The sequence below is a fragment of the Hevea brasiliensis genome, chromosome 17 (assembly GCF_030052815.1).
Source record: "Hevea brasiliensis isolate MT/VB/25A 57/8 chromosome 17, ASM3005281v1, whole genome shotgun sequence".
NCBI classification, from domain to species: domain Eukaryota; kingdom Viridiplantae; phylum Streptophyta; class Magnoliopsida; order Malpighiales; family Euphorbiaceae; genus Hevea; species Hevea brasiliensis.
In genome coordinates this window covers 56,856,189-56,875,547 of record NC_079509.1, presented here as the reverse complement: position 1 = coordinate 56,875,547, position 19,359 = coordinate 56,856,189, and the positions used below count along the sequence as shown (strand labels likewise).

General features: G+C 33.0%; 1 pseudogene; it reads right to left on the bottom strand.

The window, feature by feature from the left end:
* Window positions 1–7,922: 7,922 nt before the first annotated feature.
* On the bottom strand, window positions 7,923–8,022 carry LOC131175696 (small nucleolar RNA R71; annotated as a pseudogene).
* Between the last annotated feature and the right edge of the window lie 11,337 nt (window positions 8,023–19,359).

Sequence of the window (19,359 nt, the reverse complement as noted above, 5' to 3'; positions counted from 1 at the left end):
TATATATATAACAGTTTCCATAAGTAATAAGATATTAAAGCAAAAGAAAAGTGTTACTTGCAGAAAATAATGGCATTTGATAATAATTTTAAAACCAAATAATACACTTATTAAATATGCAATCAATGATATTAATTTTCATTGAAAATTAACAATTCACAAAATATACTATCATTCAGATAAGGGAGATATTATACGTGAAAATTTTAATACATAACATAATTAATTAAAAATTTTATTATTAACAAAATTTTATAATATAATTTTTAAATATAAAAAATAAATATTAAATTATAATATTAAAATAAAAAATAAATAAGCCACACAACACATGACAAAACTACTAGAGCATATTATGAGGTCCACTAAACCTTCCTCTAAAAAAAAAAAAATTTACTTCACTTTCATTAGTGATGTTTTGATAATTGCTCCTCACGGCTTACACTATATTTGATTGAAAACTTTAAAGGTAAGTTATAAATTTTTAAAATAATAACAATATAAGTATTTTATTTGAGAGTAAGAAAGTTACACTATGTTTAATAATGATTTATGATAATCTTATATCGTATAATTTTTAATTCATTCTAATAATAATAATATCACGTTACAGAATTTAATATAATAAATTTTAAAAATTTCAAAATTTTCAAAAACTCCCATAATTTTAATTCACTGAATTGATGAGTTAAATAGATTGTTAAGATTTTCACTATAATATTATTTCCTAGATCCTAATTATTCTTTATATTGGATTTTATTTTTATATATATTATTATTTATCAGATAATAGTGTGTAAAATGTAATATCCAATATTGTTAAAAATAGAGGAGAAAAAATTTATATCATAATTATTTTAGAAAATACACTATACATGAGAAAATGAGTCAAGACCATAAATTTAAAAATTTATAGTTCACTTAAAAGCCAAATATCCCTTAAAAATTAAAAGGATCAATAATGGAATGACTAACTAAATTGCCAATCAACACGGCAGCTGTTTAATGCAATATATGCAAAGTCAAGGTGCCAATACTATTAATAATATTAATTAAAAATTGAAAGAAATTTAATTTATAAATTAAATATAAAATAATAATATAAATTTAAATATTTATTCACTTTACATATTTTATATTTAAAATTCAAATTGAGATTTAAATAATAAATTTCAAATTTTGCAAAATTCACTTAGTTAGTTCAATTAATTTATAATTTTGAATAATTCAATCTAATAAAATTAATGTTTTATAAATTTATAATTTAGTTTCATTTTCAAATGTCTTTTAAAGCTTAAAAAAATTGTTCAAATTATTTCAATACTTTATAAACACAAAAAAAAATGTTAAAATAATATAATAGAAAATCAAAGCGCCCATAGATTTCAATTGAAAGGTTAAAATAATGATAAAAAAGCATCGTAGAACGCAAAGCATAGATGGATGGTCCATATTTTTATAATATTGAAAGGCGAAGCTGATTTCTCTAGTTTTCTCTATTTTGCAGATTTTTTGATTTTTTTATTTTTATCTCTCTTAATTAATTAAACTTTGTATAAGCAGTTCTTTTATTTTTAATTTCTTTTAAATAAATCGATTGTTCCAGGTATTGCAATTTGATAAAATTTATTATCCTTAATTTATTTTATTAAATGAAATTAAACTCTAATAAATGTTATAGCATGAATTGTTTTCAGAAAGAATCTATATAAAAATTATTTACTTAAAAATTTAATGAATAACCTATATTATTATTAGAGGTATTTTTACTAAGAGAAATTTAGTGAATAAAATGAATATCATAATTGTTTTGGAAAATACACTATACATAAGACAATTTCGACTTAATATATCCACTTAATAATATTATATTAAAATTTATAATTTATATATTTATAATATAAATACAAAAGTACTTTTAAATTAATTTAGATGATCACTTGCCACGTTCTAAAGAGAAATAATTTCAGGTTTGTTTCAATGGACTTGAAGTCAAGGTACCTAAATAAATAAATCGTGTAATATGAGTTGAATTGGTTGTCTAACTTCAATAACAATTTTTATTTTTGTGCAATTAGCAAATGAGACAAACTTCTGAAGGGTTTAAATTTGACCCATTGAATTTATAATCCTCTATTTGGAATATAAAATGTTATAAAATGAAAATTAATTAATCTTTAATTAATTTTTATATTTAAAATAAAATAATTTATTGTTTTAATTTAAAAAATTTATTTAAAAATAAAAATTAAATATAATTATATGAGAATTCATTTAAATTCTTTATTATAAATAATTTATTTTGACACTAAACCATAAGCTTTAACTCACTTCAACCTGGATATAATTACAAATGAATAGCTGCATAAATCACTTCATGGCTAGTAACCCAAGCACTACAATTAGATTTACAATTTAATGTTATTTCCTCAAATAATAATTATAATTTATATATTTACTTAAATTCAAGGTGTGGCTAGAGGAGACATCAATAATGGAAGAAAGACCCTAAGACTTTTTATTTCCTTAAATAATAATTATAATTAACATTTACTTAAATTCGTGGTCTCCTTAAAAATTTACAGTTAGTATCAATAATGGAAGGAAGACTCAAGACATGCTATTTCCTTAAATAATAATCAATGTTTATATAGCTTTGCTTAAAGTCAAGGTCTTCCTTAAAAGTTAAAAGTTAGGATCAATAATGGAAAGAAGACTAAGACAATACTGCACTTATTTGCTAGAAAATTATCTAGTGAGTAAACTTAAACCAAATGAGACATCGCTTTGATGTAATCACGCCCACAAATGTTGTCCAATGAAAGATTAATAATATTCCTTTAAAAATTAAAATAAAACTTAATAAATTAAAAAAATACACAATAATCCACACACATATACATGTAGTTTCTACAGATTTTGAGTGAAAATTTGTATATTAACATGATGCCAAGTTTAATCATTTAAATATCTGTTTCAATTCCAAACTTTTTATTTATTTAAATAGCTAGAGTTTTATATAATAAATTTCTAAAATTTTACAAAATTCACTTTATTTAATTCGATTTTTGTATTAATTAAGCAATAACATGATATATCATTATAAAGTTATAATTTAATTTATTCAAAATTTCTTAATTAAAAATATAATTTACAATTATTTTCATGGGCATTTTTTGCTTCAAAATATTACTTAGGTAAAAGGCAATCATAAAAGAAACAATGAGAAGACAGCTTAATTTCATATTATATAGATCAAATTTTCAACACCATATATTAATGTTTTGCTTTCCTTTTCACTGTAATCAATAAATGAATATCTCAATTAATTGTACAAAATCATTCTCAAGGTTTTGTAACACACTCATTTGAAAGAGGTTAGATGATTCAAATTTTAGTTGATTTGTAAGGTTTTTTCCAATTGAATGTGAAAATATTTCTCAAGAGAATGAAGGAATATTTTCAATATGAATAAAACTCCTATCCATTTATTAGTTATCCATTTGCACCTACTTGAGTGAGGACTCATAATCAAATTAGTATTGAGAAAATTAACACAATAAATGGGAAAAGAATGATAACAAAAGATTATTTAACTTTTAACTCATACAGAGTGAAGTTGTCGCCATTTTGAAGCAAAAAGGATTGCCAATTGCTAAGGATTTGGCCTTACCTGATAAGGAATTCTTACTCATTCTCATGGAAATAGAACACTAAGGTGGAGAAAATATTTAGATCTAAGAGTTGAAGGTTTCATTAATTTGTATTTGGATAGTTTACACATTTTGTGATGTAAATAATTTTGATAATAGTGAACATATTAGGTTATGTCTATAGGATATTTGAAATAACTTAATTAAATATGATTTAATATGAGCAATTTGTGAAATTATTCATGATGGATAGTATCAAAGCTTAAAACTTTTAAGATTATCATCTATTATTAATGGAAATAGATGACATGTTTACTTTATTTTTAATGGGTAATAAACTTAATGAGTTTATAGTTAATCAAATCATGCTACGACAATTGGTATCATCTTATTGTGAAAATCATATCAAGAATTAAAGAATTTAATCACCTTCAAATTTAATATGGTTCTGTAAGTCTAACCCAACCAAAAATACACTATACCAACTCAACTCAACTGCAACTCAATCCAAGCCTTTACCCAAAGATTTGCAGTTGGTTATATGGATCGCTATAATTAAACGATTTCGCTTAAATTACCTCGAAATGTGTAATGCTTCTAGGTCATGCATCTACTACTCTCCTCCAAGTCAATTTAATTGCTACTCTTTTTACTTATTTGTTCTAACCTAATGTACTCTACTTGTCTACATTTACGAGCTTTGTTTCATTATCACATGACCAAACCATCTCAATCCTTCTCTCAACTTATCTTCAAATGTTCACTTACCTTTTCTAATACTCTCATTACACTTTATCTAGTCTAGTATGGTCACTCATCCACCTTAACATTCTCATCTCTGCAACTCTTGATCTTAGTGCATATGACTCTTTTTAGTATCCAACACTCACTACCATATAACATAGCTTTTGAGAATTTATTTATGGTAAAATTTTCCTTTCAACTTATTGGGAATTTTACGAGACATAAAAGTGCACGTTCAACCATTAGGCTTTATTCTTTATCCAGACTAACATCCTCCTCACATCCCCATCTACCAAGGACCTGGAGAAAACTGATATTTAAAGTGAAGGGACAAGCAACCCCAAGAAGCAATCATTTAAATTAACAACTCTTTCATCACCGCTTGGCCTTCTTGGAACCTAAATTCCATGTATTCTCTTCTGCTCTACTTAACTTTAAAAACCTTTGATTCTAGAGTACTTCTCCAAAGCTCAATTTCTATTGACTCCTTCTCGCAGTCTCATCTATCAAAACAATATCATCCAAACAAAGATACCAAGGAATACTCTCTTGTATATGTTTCAATTTCATCTAAAAGACTAATGTAAAAGGTAGGGCTTATGATTGATCCTTGGTGTAATCCAATTGGAGATCGAAAAATCTCTTGTGTCCTGCTGTTTTCAATAGTATAAAAATACACTATAAAGAAAAATAATTTTAACCACTAATTATTATTTTTTCACCCTTATAAGTCACTCAAATAAAACTAAACTCATTAAATTTGATATACCCTTCCACTTCGTGAGCTTTCTACCATATAATGGCCAACCAACTAATCATATATATAGATAACTTTAACCTATTCAGAGACTCTAATTATTAAAATTTTTAAATTCCTACTAAATTTCATTTTTTATCTAATGCCCCAACTAATTAATTTGTATCCTAACAATCCAAAACTAATTCATTTGATTTGATTCATCTTAACATATGTTTTGTTGCAAAATTAAATAGATAAATTTTAAATTCAAATTAATTGGGATTTTGAAGGATTTGAAAGAATTTAATCCTAATTATTCTAAGTTTTGACTCTTAAATTTTCCTTTTTGTATGGCAATCAAATTAGGGGAAACTTAAATCAAAGTAAATGGTAATCCATTTTTCTACAATTCAAAATAACTATGTGATGCATACATTTTGCATAGTCATTTAGGTCTAATTTCATAGCCATTTTATTTGATTATTAGTCATTTTTAGCTAATTTCATTAGTTATTTAGTTAGTTTTTCATAATTGTCAATTTTGGATTAATTTGTAATTTTTACTTTGTTTTATAGGAAAAATGATGTTTTTGAAGGACTGAAGAGAAATTTTGCCATTGAGGAGTGACTTCTACAGCCAAAGATGTCAAAAACAAGTTTTCAACCTGAAATATGCATTGATCAAATTGCGCATAACTTGCCGCATAAGCTATGCAGATCTGCATAAGGAGAAGAAACACTGTTCCAACACCTGCCGAATTGTGCATAAGGGGAGTGCATAGCTTATGTAGATTCACGCCTCCCTTATGCAATCTCACGGAATTGTGCATAACCTATGCGCGAAGTCATGCAGTTTCGCATAAGTGAACCAGAAACAGCCGAAAACTGCATAAGGACTGCATAACTTATGCAGTCCACTTATGCAGTATCACAAAGATTTCATTAATGAGCTGGCAGAAGATTCCCTCAGAAAATCCCTCCTAAAACACACCATTTTAGGGCTCCATGTCAGAAAATGCTATAAAAGCCTCATTTCCCATTTTAGAGAGGGAAGACAAGAAGGAAAGGAAGAAAAGGGAGAGGAGAGGCAGCAGCTGAAGAGTCACAATCATTTTCCACACCATTTTCAACCAGATTTGGAGATTTATTTCTTTTCTTACATTTTTCCTGCATTTCTAGTGTTGAGCTTTTTATTTCTTAGCTTAAATTAAAGCTTTATTTCCATTTAAACTCAGAATATCTTGTAAGCATTATGGGTAGTGAGTAGTTTTATCTTGATTCTGGAGTAAGGGTTGTAATATTTGAGATATTTTGTGGATTTTGATTGGGTAATCCATATTTTGTGGTCTTAATGAGTTTTATTCATTTCTTGTGTGCTTAATGACATGCTTAGTGTAGGATCCCATTAAGTGATGTTCTTAATCCATGGTTGAGGCACCGAAAGGAGAAGGCCTTGTGATAGATAATCAAGAAATTGGACTTAATTAACTTAGATCTAGAAATAGACTAAGGATTAAGAGGATTCACAGATTAATTAAAGAACCTAATGAGTCTTAATTAACTCTAACTCTACAAAAGTAGGATTAGATTGATTAAGGCACTCTTTGTCTCACTCGAAAGGGTATTCAAAGGATTTAAGAATTAATCTCCTTAAAACCCGTAAGTTCCAGAAGATTGGATAACCAATTTAAAATCCCAAAATAGCTCGAATATGAAATCCCAAACTCCGGAATCGCCTTTTTATCATTATTAATTTCTAATCAAATTTAATTGCTTGCCATTTTAAATTTTGCCATATTTCAACTTGCTTTATTTCAAATTGATGCAATTTTAGTTTAATTAATACATTGTTGGATAGATTATTAATTTTGCACATATAGATTTCATACTCCAATACCCATCAATTTATTGCTTTAATTTCAGAAATAGTTCAATTTAGTCAACTTTTTATATCAAAAATTCAATCATTAACACAACTCTTAGTGGGAACGATATCTTATCTATATTACTTGTACGACCCGTGCACTTGCGGTTGGGCCACATCAAGTTTTTGGCGCCGTTGCAGGAGAGTTGTTTGTTTAAGATTGAATTCTTGATTATTTTAGTTGTTTTTAGTTTTATTTTTGTTATCTTTTCATTTTGTGTTTGCTTGTTCTTTTTCAGGTACTTTTAATCTTTTATGAGAAGAGCTAGAAGCACAAGTGACACATCTTTATTGTTTAATCCTGAAATTGAGAAATTTTGTAAAGCCAATAAGAAAGAAACCAGAAGAAGAAAAGAAGCATTGAGAGAAACTGAATTAGAAGCAGACATGGTTGATGAAAGAATTAGAATTGGTGGCGGTAATGCTGAAAATGGTCAAAACAATGAAAATGCAGCCCAAGGTGAAGAGATTATAAATGCTAATGTGCCTAAGGGAAGTATGATGGATCATGCTTTTCCTTGTTTTGATGATTTAAGAGAGAGCATAGCAAGACCAAGAATGGATGCAAATAGTTACAAGATGGATTTTGGAGTTCTCCAAATGATTCAAAATTCTCAATTTGGGGGACATCCTTCTGAAAATCCACACACACATCTGAAGAAGTTTGCTATGATTTGTGATATGCAAAAACAACCTGGAGTGTCTGATGATGCAGCAAGATTAAAGCTATTCCCATTCTCTTTGAAAGATAGAGCATTGGATTGGCTTGATTCTTTACCTCACAACTCCATTACAAATTGGGAGCAACTCACTGATGCATTTCTCGCACAATATTTTCCACCTGGAAAAACTCAAGAATTGAGGAATCAAATGATAGCTTTCAGGCCAAGAGAAGATGAAACTCTTTATGAATCATGGATGAGATGGAAGGAATTAGAGAGACAATGCCCACATCATGCCATTCCAAAATGGATGATAAATCAGAATTTTTACACAAATGTTACTCCTGCGATCAGAGGGATTATTGATGCTCAAACAGGAGGAGAATTTATTATGAAGCATGAAGATGAAGCTTATGAGCTATTGGAGAAAATTGCAAAGAATACTCATCTTTGGAGTAGTCCAAGAGGACCAGGTCCATCTCAAAAAAGGCAAGCTGCTGAAATGTATGATCTTGATCCGTTCAACATGATTAATGCAAAGTTTGATGCACTTATAAATGTTTTGGCTAAGAAGATGGAAGATTTAAGCATGTTGGTTAGTTCATCATCATCATCTGGAAGTTCACAACAAGTTGCTTATGCAGAAGGAACTACCAGCTGTGGAGTAGACTATGGAGAGCAAGCTGCTTATGTTGGTAATTATGGAAACAAACAAATGGGGAATCCTTACTCTCAAACTTATAATCCAACTTGGAGGAATCATCCCAACTTTTCATGGGGAAATCAGCAAAGTCAAGCTCCAAATCAGAATTTTCAACTACAACAGCAACAAGGAATTCCATATCAGCAAAATAGGCAACCATTGCCTAATTTTCAGCAGAAAACTATGAATCCTCCACCAAAACAAAGAAGAACAAAGTTCCACCACGAAGCTTTATTACATGATTCTTGCTAACCAAACTAAGCATGATGAGGAGATGAGAGAGATGAAAGCAAGGCTAGAACAGATGCAAACACATAACAGAATGCTGGAAAATCAGATTGCACAACAAGCATCTTCCTCAGGTACCAAGTCTTTTGGAAAGCTTCCAAGTCAACCAGAGAACCCAAGAGAGCAGTGTCAAGCTATTACTTTAAGAAGTGGGAAAGTTGTAAATAATGAGAAAAGTGAAAATAGTGAGAGGAGAGAAAATGAGAAAGAAATTGATAAGAGTGAAAAACAAGAAAGTGAAAAACAAGAAAGTGCAGAAAAATGTAAAGAGGAAATTGAAGAGAAGGAAGAGAAGTATATAACTCCAGAGCCTTACAAGCCACAACTTCCCTTTCCATAAAGATTTCAAAAAGCCAAGCTTGATAAGCAATTTGGGAAGTTCTTAGAGGTTTTGAAAAAGCTATACATAAATGTGCCTTTTATTGATGCTCTTTCACAAATGCCCTCTTATGCAAAATTCTTAAAAGAAATTCTCTCAAACAAGAGGAAACTTGAAGACCATGAAACTGTAGCTTTGACAGAAGAATGTAGTGCTATCCTCCAAAGGAAACTTCCTCCAAAGCTCAAGGATCCAGGGAGTTTTTCAATTCCATGCCACATTGGGGAATCTTGTTCTACAAAAGCTTTATGTGATTTAGGGGCTAGTGTTAGCCTTATGCCCCTCTCCATTTATGAGAAGCTCAATATGGGAGACCTTAAGCCAACCCACATTTCTCTTCAGTTAGCCGACAGATCAATTAAGTATCCTAAAGGGATTTTGAGAATGTGCCTCTGAAGGTTGGGAAGTTCTATATATCTGTTGACTTTGTCATCTTGGACATGGAGGAGGATTCTAATATCCCAATTATCTTGGGAAGACCCTTTCTGGCTACAACAGGAGCATTAATTGATGTTAAGGGAGAAAAATTGACTCTTAGAGTTGGTGAAGATCAATTGGTTTTCAATATTAATAACACTATGAAGAAGCATCATTCTGAAGCTGATTCTTGTTTGAGAGTTGATATCATAGATGAGCTAGTTGAAGAACACTTCAGAAAGAAATATCCAGAAGATCCACTTGAAAATTGTTTGGTTCATGGAGGAGGCATAGACTATGACAACCCTCATGTGGCTGTATATGCTCAACATTTAGAGGGTAGTCCACCATTCATTTCTGCTCCAGTTTTTCAACTTACACAAAAGGAAAAAGTCGAATCTAAGCAACCATCATTCAAGGAAGAAGATGCACCTAAGGTAGAACTTAAGCAACTTCCTTCTCAGCTCAGGTATGAATTTCTTGACACTAATAACACTTATCCAGTAATTGTAAATGCAAACTTGAGTACCTTAGAGGTTGATAAGTTGTTAAGAGTGTTGAGGCAATTCAGAAAAGTTTTAGGATATACCATAGATGACATTAAGGGAATAAGCCCACACTTTTGCATGCACAGAATTATTTTGGAAGAAAATTGTAAGCCATCTATTGAACATCAGAGGAGGTTGAACCCAAATATGAAAGAAGTTGTTAAAAAGGAAATTTTAAAGTTGCTTGATGTAGGGATCATATACCCTATCTCAGACAGTACTTGGGTGAGCCCAGTACATGTTGTTCCAAAAAAGGGTGGAATGACAGTGGTCAAAAATGAAAATAATGAATTAATTCCCACAAGAACAGTGACTAGTTGGCGAATGTGCATAGATTACAGAAAATTAAATATTGCCACTAGAAAAGATCATTTTCCACTTCCCTTTATTGATCAAATGTTAGAAAGACTAGCTGGGCATTCTTATTTTTGCTATTTAGATGGATACTCAGGTTTTTTTCAAATCCCTATCCATCCAAATGATCAAGAGAAAACCACTTTTACTTGTCCATATGGAACCTTTGCTTATAGGAGGATGCCATTTGGGTTGTGTAATGCACCAGCCACTTTTCAAAGGTGCATGATGGCAATCTTCTCAGATTTCATTGAAGACATAATGGAGGTTTTCATGGATGACTTTTCTGTTTATGGATCTTCATTTGACATATGCTTGGCTAACCTTTCTAAAGTTTTGCAGCGATGTACAGATACTGACCTTGTGTTAAACTGGGAAAAGTGTCATTTCATGGTTCAGGAAGGGATAGTGCTTGGACATTTGGTGTCTAACAGAGGAATAGAGGTTGATAAAGCCAAGGTTGAGGTAATAGAGAAGATGGCTCCTCCTACCAATGTCAAGGGAATTCGAAGTTTTCTGGGACATGCCGGGTTCTACAGACGCTTTATCAAGGATTTTTCTAAAATAGCCAAACCTTTGTCTAATTTGTTAAGTCATGACATACCATTTGTATTTGACCAAGAGTGTTTGGATGCCTTTTGCAGGTTGAAGCAAGCTCTTATCACTGCACCAATCATGCAACCACCTGATCGGAGCCTACCTTTTGAAATTATGTGTCACGACCCAACCTATGGGCCGGACCGGCACTAGGACCTGGGCCAGCCTAAAGCCCACGAGGCCCGTAGTAAGCCTAACTATACCGCAAATCCATAACTAGGCCCATAATTTAGACCCAATATGCATATAAAATAATTTAAATCAAACTGTCATAATTTCATTTCAGGCCGACTTAGCCCAGAAATTTTCAGAAAACTAAAATTAGGGGAGCCCAGCTCAATCCTGTTACCTCATTTACAAACCATTTAAATACCATACAAATCTTCATTTATTAATATCAAAAATTTAAATTAACACAATTTCTAACAAGGCCCACACTATTACTAATACATGCGGAGTTCTAGATTTTAAATTTAGAAAAGATAGTAAAACAATTAAATAATCGACGTTAAACCTGCGAGGAAGAAAACAGTTGCTCAGAAATAACTCCTCGTGGCTGAAAAAATATTGAACAGGAGTGAGCGTTCGACTCAGAGAGTAAAATATCAATTTTAACCATAATCTCTATAACTATCTAAAACTAATGCATCCTGTAGAGTGAAATGCAACATCAACAACATTTTCACATCATAACATCAAAAAGGTAATTTGGAGCACTCATACACCCAGTGATATCAATCATAATATATGGGAGCTGATCCCCTATACAGCTCTCTTAAATCCAACCTGGTGCCAGTGAAGAACTCAAGCCGGACTTTCGCTTAATAAACCAAATCGGGGGTTCCAGCGAAGAACTTAAGCCGTGACTACCCCCCGAAGGATCGGGCCCCAGCGAAGATCTCAAGTCGTGACTACCCGTCCTATCCATAGTCCACACCACATCACACGCACGGCAACGCACGTACACTGCTCCAAATTACCACAGCAAAATACATGGCACTTTCACAGTTATGAATGCAACATAAATCGTGCCTAAAGTTTATCTACATAGATATATACATATAAGTGATGCATGGGCATGCTTTGAACATATAATAATAGTGAAATTACAATTAAAATTAATATTTTACTCACAGTACACCGATGACTATTGTGGCTGCTGGATGCAGAAAAATAGCTGACCTCGATCACCTAATAATTAAATTATAAATTTATTAGTACTAAGTTAAGATAAAACTCTAAAGAGGCAATAGATAGCCTAATTCATGCCGAAAATCTGGCAGAGTTTTCCCTATACCTCGGACCTACCCAACCTGCAAAAAGGCTCAAATAACACTTCTAAATTATCAATTTCCACAATCACATCTCATCAATATCACATGGCCCCTCCTGGGCCCTCCAAATTAGACAATAATCAAAATCTTAAAAATTACGTTTTAGTCCCTATAATTGACATTTTTCAAAAATCCACTCAAACAAGCTTTAAAAATTCTAAAATTTTGCTCCGCGGTCCTTAATAATATTATAAGGCTATTGCAAAATGAATTGAAATTTTCTAGTCACCCATGAATATTTTATTCCAGAATTTTACTCAATTCCATAAGTTTCCAACAGCTAACATATTCTTAATTCAACCCAATTTAATATTCACATATTTAAACCTCCATCCTCAAGCTTCAACCAATCATATAAAATTTAAACATCTTAATTTCAAACAATCTTATATGTCCATATGCTAAAAATCTAATTAAAATCCATCAATATTTCTAAAAAATATTCTACAATCACTCAAAAATTCAACTAACACCATAGAATATCTCCAAATAATTTTACTTTCATCATATATTTTTCTTAGAATTATTCTCCAATTTTTTCCTGTTTAAGAAACACTGTATTTATGCTCCACAGACAGAGAAATAATAGAAATTGTCTTACCCGGAATTTATCTGTGTCTCAAAAATTTCAAAAATTTACGAGGAAGCCTCTGGAAGTTGAATTATCTCCATAGCCCACCGGAGCCACCGCCGGAACCACCGCGCACGGTGGCCGGCCGTCGGTCGCCGGCGACATTTGCCGGATCTGATCATACCACCATGTTCCTCTCCTCTTCCTCAATCCATAGGTAGTCTCGGATCATCGATCCAACGGTCGGATCGTCGTAGATCTGACGAAAAAGCTCGAAAAACCTGAAACTTCTCTCCTCCATATCTCACTCATCCGACCTCCATTTGTTGCAAAATTGGTATCAAAAGAAAGGTCTCAGAACAAGCTTTCCAACGCCACCTAAATCGCCTCGATCGGACGTCGGACGAAGCCGGAATCGGCCCGGAAAGCCACTGCCCACTGTGCGCGCGTTTTCTCTCTCTTCTCCCTCTCTTGCCGTCGTTCTCTGGCCACCACTGGAGGGTTGCCGGAGTTGTGCCGTGTTGGTGGGTGTCGCCGGCAATGGTGGTTCGCCGGAAAAAGAAGGGAAGAGGTAGGGAGAGGTGAGAGAAAGAGAGTGAGGGAGGTGAAAATGGGATGGGGGGGGGGTCTGCTGCGTTTTTGGCTTTCTCTTTTTTTTTTTTTTTTTTTTTTGTTTCCTGGTTGTTACATTCTTCCCCCCTTAAGAAAAATTCGTACTCAAATTTTCGAATAAACAATGAAATAAGGAAAAGAAGATTATTAGAACCAAGTGCAATCATTACTCCTCCAGCTATGCAGAGATCGGTAAAATATTTATTCTTCAAACTCTTCGTATATTATATATGACATTCTACCGCTCTCTGATTCTACTATAGTGTCCTATTTGTCATCATCTCTTTCCAGAGGGCTTTTATCTTGTAACTATTCATTGACCATTTTTCTGACATTTCAAGTATTCGCTATACCTCACTGTTCTTGACTTGATGTCTCATAACTTCAATCAACTTTGGTACTTACCTCACTTTTATTACGCCCCAACATGTCTCTTGGTGACTTCAGTCATCATTCCTTTGTTTTAATAATCTCTGTTTTCCCCAATGACATAACTTATGTTCCTTATTCCATGGTATCCTATGAGTAGCTTTCCTGTAGCACCTAATCTAGGCATCTTATTCGAGATCTTCACTCTTCTTATGACCTCAGTGGTTAATACCTATAAATCTTCTCACTCCCATGATACTTCAAATTTTTAATCTCTTTTGTGTCATTACTAAGGTACTTAGACCAACCTCTATCCATCTTATGTAACTAGTCAGGTAGAGTTCCCTCCAAGGGCTAAGTGTACCATTTATCAACATTGGAAAGCAAACTGGGTCTCTCCTTCTAGGTAACAAAAGTGTTTATATTCCCTGACAACTCAATCCAATGCGACTTTATCAATTCTTACTCCTTCTCTGGAATGGAAATATCTAGACTTCTTCCTATAGCTTCTTAGTATGTGGCCTACTTCTGATACATTGGCACTCAGATCGAGGCTCCACTACTCCTTTAATCTATCATCTCATAATAACTTATTTTAAACATCCCTTAGTGTGTTCCTAGCATACCTATTCCTCCTTATCCTCATCATTATAACTGGCTCTATCGAGCTCTCTTCCTGTCCTTTGCATCTTATCCACTTCCCTTTTCCTATTTTTGGTATTGTTGATATCTTTTCAACCTGCTGTACTTATTCCTTAATTTTAGTCCTATCTCATCCTTACACCTTTTCCTTCAAAGATGTCTATCCCATCGTCAACTTTAACTTTCTTTTTATTTCTTAGTCTTATCTTGATTACTAGTTTCATTACTTCGAGAATTCTAACCCTATGATTTACTCCTACCAGCACATTCTTCACCTTATGTAACACTTATAATTACCCATAGAAAATTTTTCTTGTATCCCCTTTTTTCCAACTTAACTATCAAAACATTATCATTCCCTACCAGCCTTAGTAGGAAATTGCTTATCCTGGATGAATATGAGCCCCAGAAACTATAAGTTCCATCTGAACTAACACGGCTATGGAAAATGTGTGCCATGCCTTAATTCTAAACAAGATACTTCACATGTTCATTCTCCTTAATATAATCACATATACTGCCCATAGCTTTCCAAACTTTAGTCTCAACTTTTCCCATTAGCAACAATTCTATTCACTGTAACTCATTAGCAATTAGCACTTCCTCCAGCTTATAGTTCAAAGGGTTGTAAGCCCTAGTAAGTAGCTCGATTTAACTCCTGTTATTACTCTGATCGTCCTTTCATACTTAACACTAAGTATGCACTTACTGTCATTCTCATATCAGGAAATTGTGTATGAATTGGTGCCTACCAAACTCTCAAATAACTAGGTCTCCTTGATTCAGTCTCTGTTCCTTATATAACCCTCTAGAACCAAAAGCACAAGCTAAACTTAAAAAGAAAGAAAAATATCCTCTTATATTTAATTACGCCCGATTGTCCATATAACTACGTTTAACTTATGTTTCTCGGTTTTTCTCTCCAAATTTCATCATCTCCTAGCACAATTGTGCTCTACCCATAATGCATCATCTGCATGAACCCTTTACCGTACCATTGTCCTTCCTGATATAATATTTTATAATTTATTAACTTTACTTATACTCGACCTATGATTCATATCTATCATCGTTTATATTGTGCCCTTAACTTTTGTTGATTCCTGAAAGATCTCTCTTACTCATAGATTCTTCCAACACTAATTCCACCCTTATCTATGGTCATTAATTTGATGCTTGAACTTTCTAGTGATTTATAACCACCCAGACTTGTCACTTTTCATTCTACCCCTACTTTTGTTCTGTCGTTACTGCTTCACTACAAAGTGATTCTGTTGATCACATTAAAGACGTTTGCCTGACATTCATAACGAACCTCTAACTACCTTCTCACTATCTCAAAAGTCTAACCTAAAACCTATGTGTCATTATCTATCATTCTTTTCCTCTCATCATACCTATTTGATCCCTTAGACTGACTTTTATTCAACTTACTGCTTACTAACTTCTCTTTCTCTACCTATTTAGGTAGTCCGCAATACCATCGCACACCTTCTAACATTTACTCATTATTATTGTATTCCATACCTCCATCACTGTTCTCACTAATGTGGTCCCATTTTGGGTTTTCCATCCTTGTTATTCTCCTTGCCAAGAATAACACTTAGCCTATCCTATATCTTAACTTTGTTCCTTTTATTATGCGCTCTTTAGGTTGTCCTTTCATTTATTTCCTTTGTCTTACCCAAAATAGAACTTGACTATTCTATCCCTGGTTCCATTCTTCTTCCTAACATAACATCTGTACTTGCTAACTATATCTTTCAGAGTCTCTATCGCGTTATCATATGTCTGTGCTACTCAGATTTGGTCTTTTGACCACTCTAGCTAGTACTCCCACTGGCACTTAGATTATATTGCATCTGCAATCAATTGTCCAAACCTTCATTCTGCACTTTTTTTATCCATTGGCCTTCTATGATTTATCTTTGCCAATATATTACTCTTAACACTATTATAATTAGATTATACTATTGTTTTGAATAATATGAAGTTAAAAAAGAACTCAGGAAATTACAGTCATACTTTTATCGTATGATTTCTATTCTTATCCTTTAGCTTACATAATACCCTTATTACCTCGAGAACTGATTTTTTAGCAATTTTATTTATTTGTTATTATTATTATTATTATTATTATTATTATTATTATTATTATTATTATTATTATTATTATTATTATTATTATTATTATTATTATTTTCCATGTTTACTCAATTAGCCAAAACTTAAGATTCCGAGCACCCAAACCCGTCATCCAATTCAAAGGATTTACATCCATTGTGATCTGATTATATATGATTTCTATAATGGAACTTGTATCCTCCGCAGGATACCCGAGCCAACTACTCTCTACCACACTCTACAGTCCCATCTGGGGCACTATTTTGTTGGTCACCATTATTAGTAATAACCTTCGATCCCTTCTGAAAAGATAGGACTATACCCTAGCTTGCTGTAACAAAGGTACTACATTTACCACCTTGCCCAAAACCATGTCAAATTAATGTCTCTCTTATCATATCATAGCTCTATAAATCATTAATTCATAGTTTCGACCTTCTCTAAGTAGTAGAGTTGTACTTTATTCCTTACTGATACATACTAGGTATACTATTCTCACTAAACTCTAAGCAAAACGTTTATCGTACTACAAAAACGATCCAAAATTCCATACTAAAGACTAGATGATCTCACTCTATAAGTGTCATGTTTACTTTGCAACTAATCCGAAACCTCTGGTCTGATGGCAACTCTTGATGTAACTCTAGCTCATGCTAGGGTAACTGAGTCACTGACTCTAGTTACCACCTAACTGTGACCTTTCAATATTCTAACTCTAGACTCCTAACCAGGAGTTCCCAACTCCTCTGCAGATATAAAACTCTATTCTGGCATAACTGTACCAAAACAGAAGCCATCCGCAAACACCCCCATTATGGAGCACCACAGAGATGCACGCAGCTCTACATAATAATCTCATGTCGATACTGTAATCTGCAGCTTACAGAGCAGACATCGAGAACATTGTATAGTTACTACGATACGTCCTGACAGACTAGGTCTCTTAATCTCTTATCTCTCTTGAATCTTCTATTATCAAAAACTTATTCTGACTGGGTCATCTACTGATGATTGCCAGCAATGGTATCCTCATCCTTATCTAGGCCAACTGTACTTTCAAAACTCACTTTTATGTACTCGTGCCTTGCACGAAATGGGCACACCATTTAAACCCATACAGAAAGAAACATAGCATTTCTTGGAGTACATATCCTCATGATGAACCTCACATGTCTACTAACTCTATTTCACATTTCTATGTACTCCACGAAAATCAAGACACTAATTGAGAAACTTTTATATTTCCCGAGGTATAACGCAGAATCTAGAAACAAAGAATTACAGAAAAGACAAAACAGAATCCTATACTCCGCATGTAACATCCTAACAAGACTCCTTTTACACTCCCAAGTATATTTTTTCCCATGAATCTAGAGCTTAAGCTCTGATACCAACTTTGTCACGACCCAACCTATGGGCCAGACCGGCACTAGGACCTGAGCCAGCCTAAAGCCCCCGAGGCCCGTAGTAAGCCTAACTATTCCGCAAATCCATAACCAGGCCCATAATTTAGACCCAATATGCATATAAAATAATTTAAATCAAACTGTCATAATTTCATTTCAGGCCGACTTAGCCCAGAAATTTTCAGAAAACTAAAATTAGGGGAGCCCAGCTCAACCCTGTTACCTCATTTACAAACTGTTTAAATACCATACAAATCTTCATTTATTAATATCAAAAATTTAAATTAACACAATTTCTAACAAGGCCCACACTATTACTAATACATGCGGAGTTCTAGATTTTAAATTTAGAAAAGATAGTAAAACAATTAAATAATCGACGTTAAACCTGCGAGGAAGAAAACAGGTTGCTCTGTAAAATAACTCCTCCTGTTGCTCAAAAATATTGAACAGAGTGAGCGTCGACTCGAGAGTAAAATATCAATTTTAACCATAATCTCTATAACTATCTAAAACTAATGCATCCTGTAGTGTGAAATGCAACATCAACAACATTTTCACATCATAACATCAAAAAGGTAATTTGGAGCACTCACACACCCAGTGATATCAATCATAATATATGAGAGCTGATCCCCTATACAGCTCTCTTAAATCCAACCTGGTGCCAACGAAGAACTCAAGCCGGACTTTCGCTTAATAAACCAAATCGGGGGTCCCAGCGAAGAACTCAAGCCGTGACTACCCTCCGAAGGATAGGGTCCCAGCGAAGATCTCAAACCGTGACTACCCGTCCTATCCATAGTCCACACCACATCACACGCACAGCAACGCACGCACACTGCTCCAAATTACCACAGCAACATACATGGCACTTTCACAGTTATGAATGCAACATAAATCGTGCCTAAAGTTTATCTACATAGATATATGCATATAAGTGATGCATGGGCATGCTTTGAACATATAATAATAGTGAAATTACAATTAAAATTAATATTTTACTCACAGTACACCGATGACTATTGTGGTCACTGGATGCGTAAAAATAGTGACCTCGATCACCTAATAATTAAATTATAAATTTATTAGTACTAAGTTAAGATAAAACTCTAAAGAGGCAATAGACAGCCTAATTCATGCCGAAAATCCGGCAGAGTTTCTCCTATACCTCGGACCTACCCAACCTGCAAAAAGGCTCAAATAACACTTCTAAATTATCAATTTCCACAATCACATCTCATCAATATCACATGGCCCCTCCTAGGCCCTCCAAATTAGACAATAATCAAA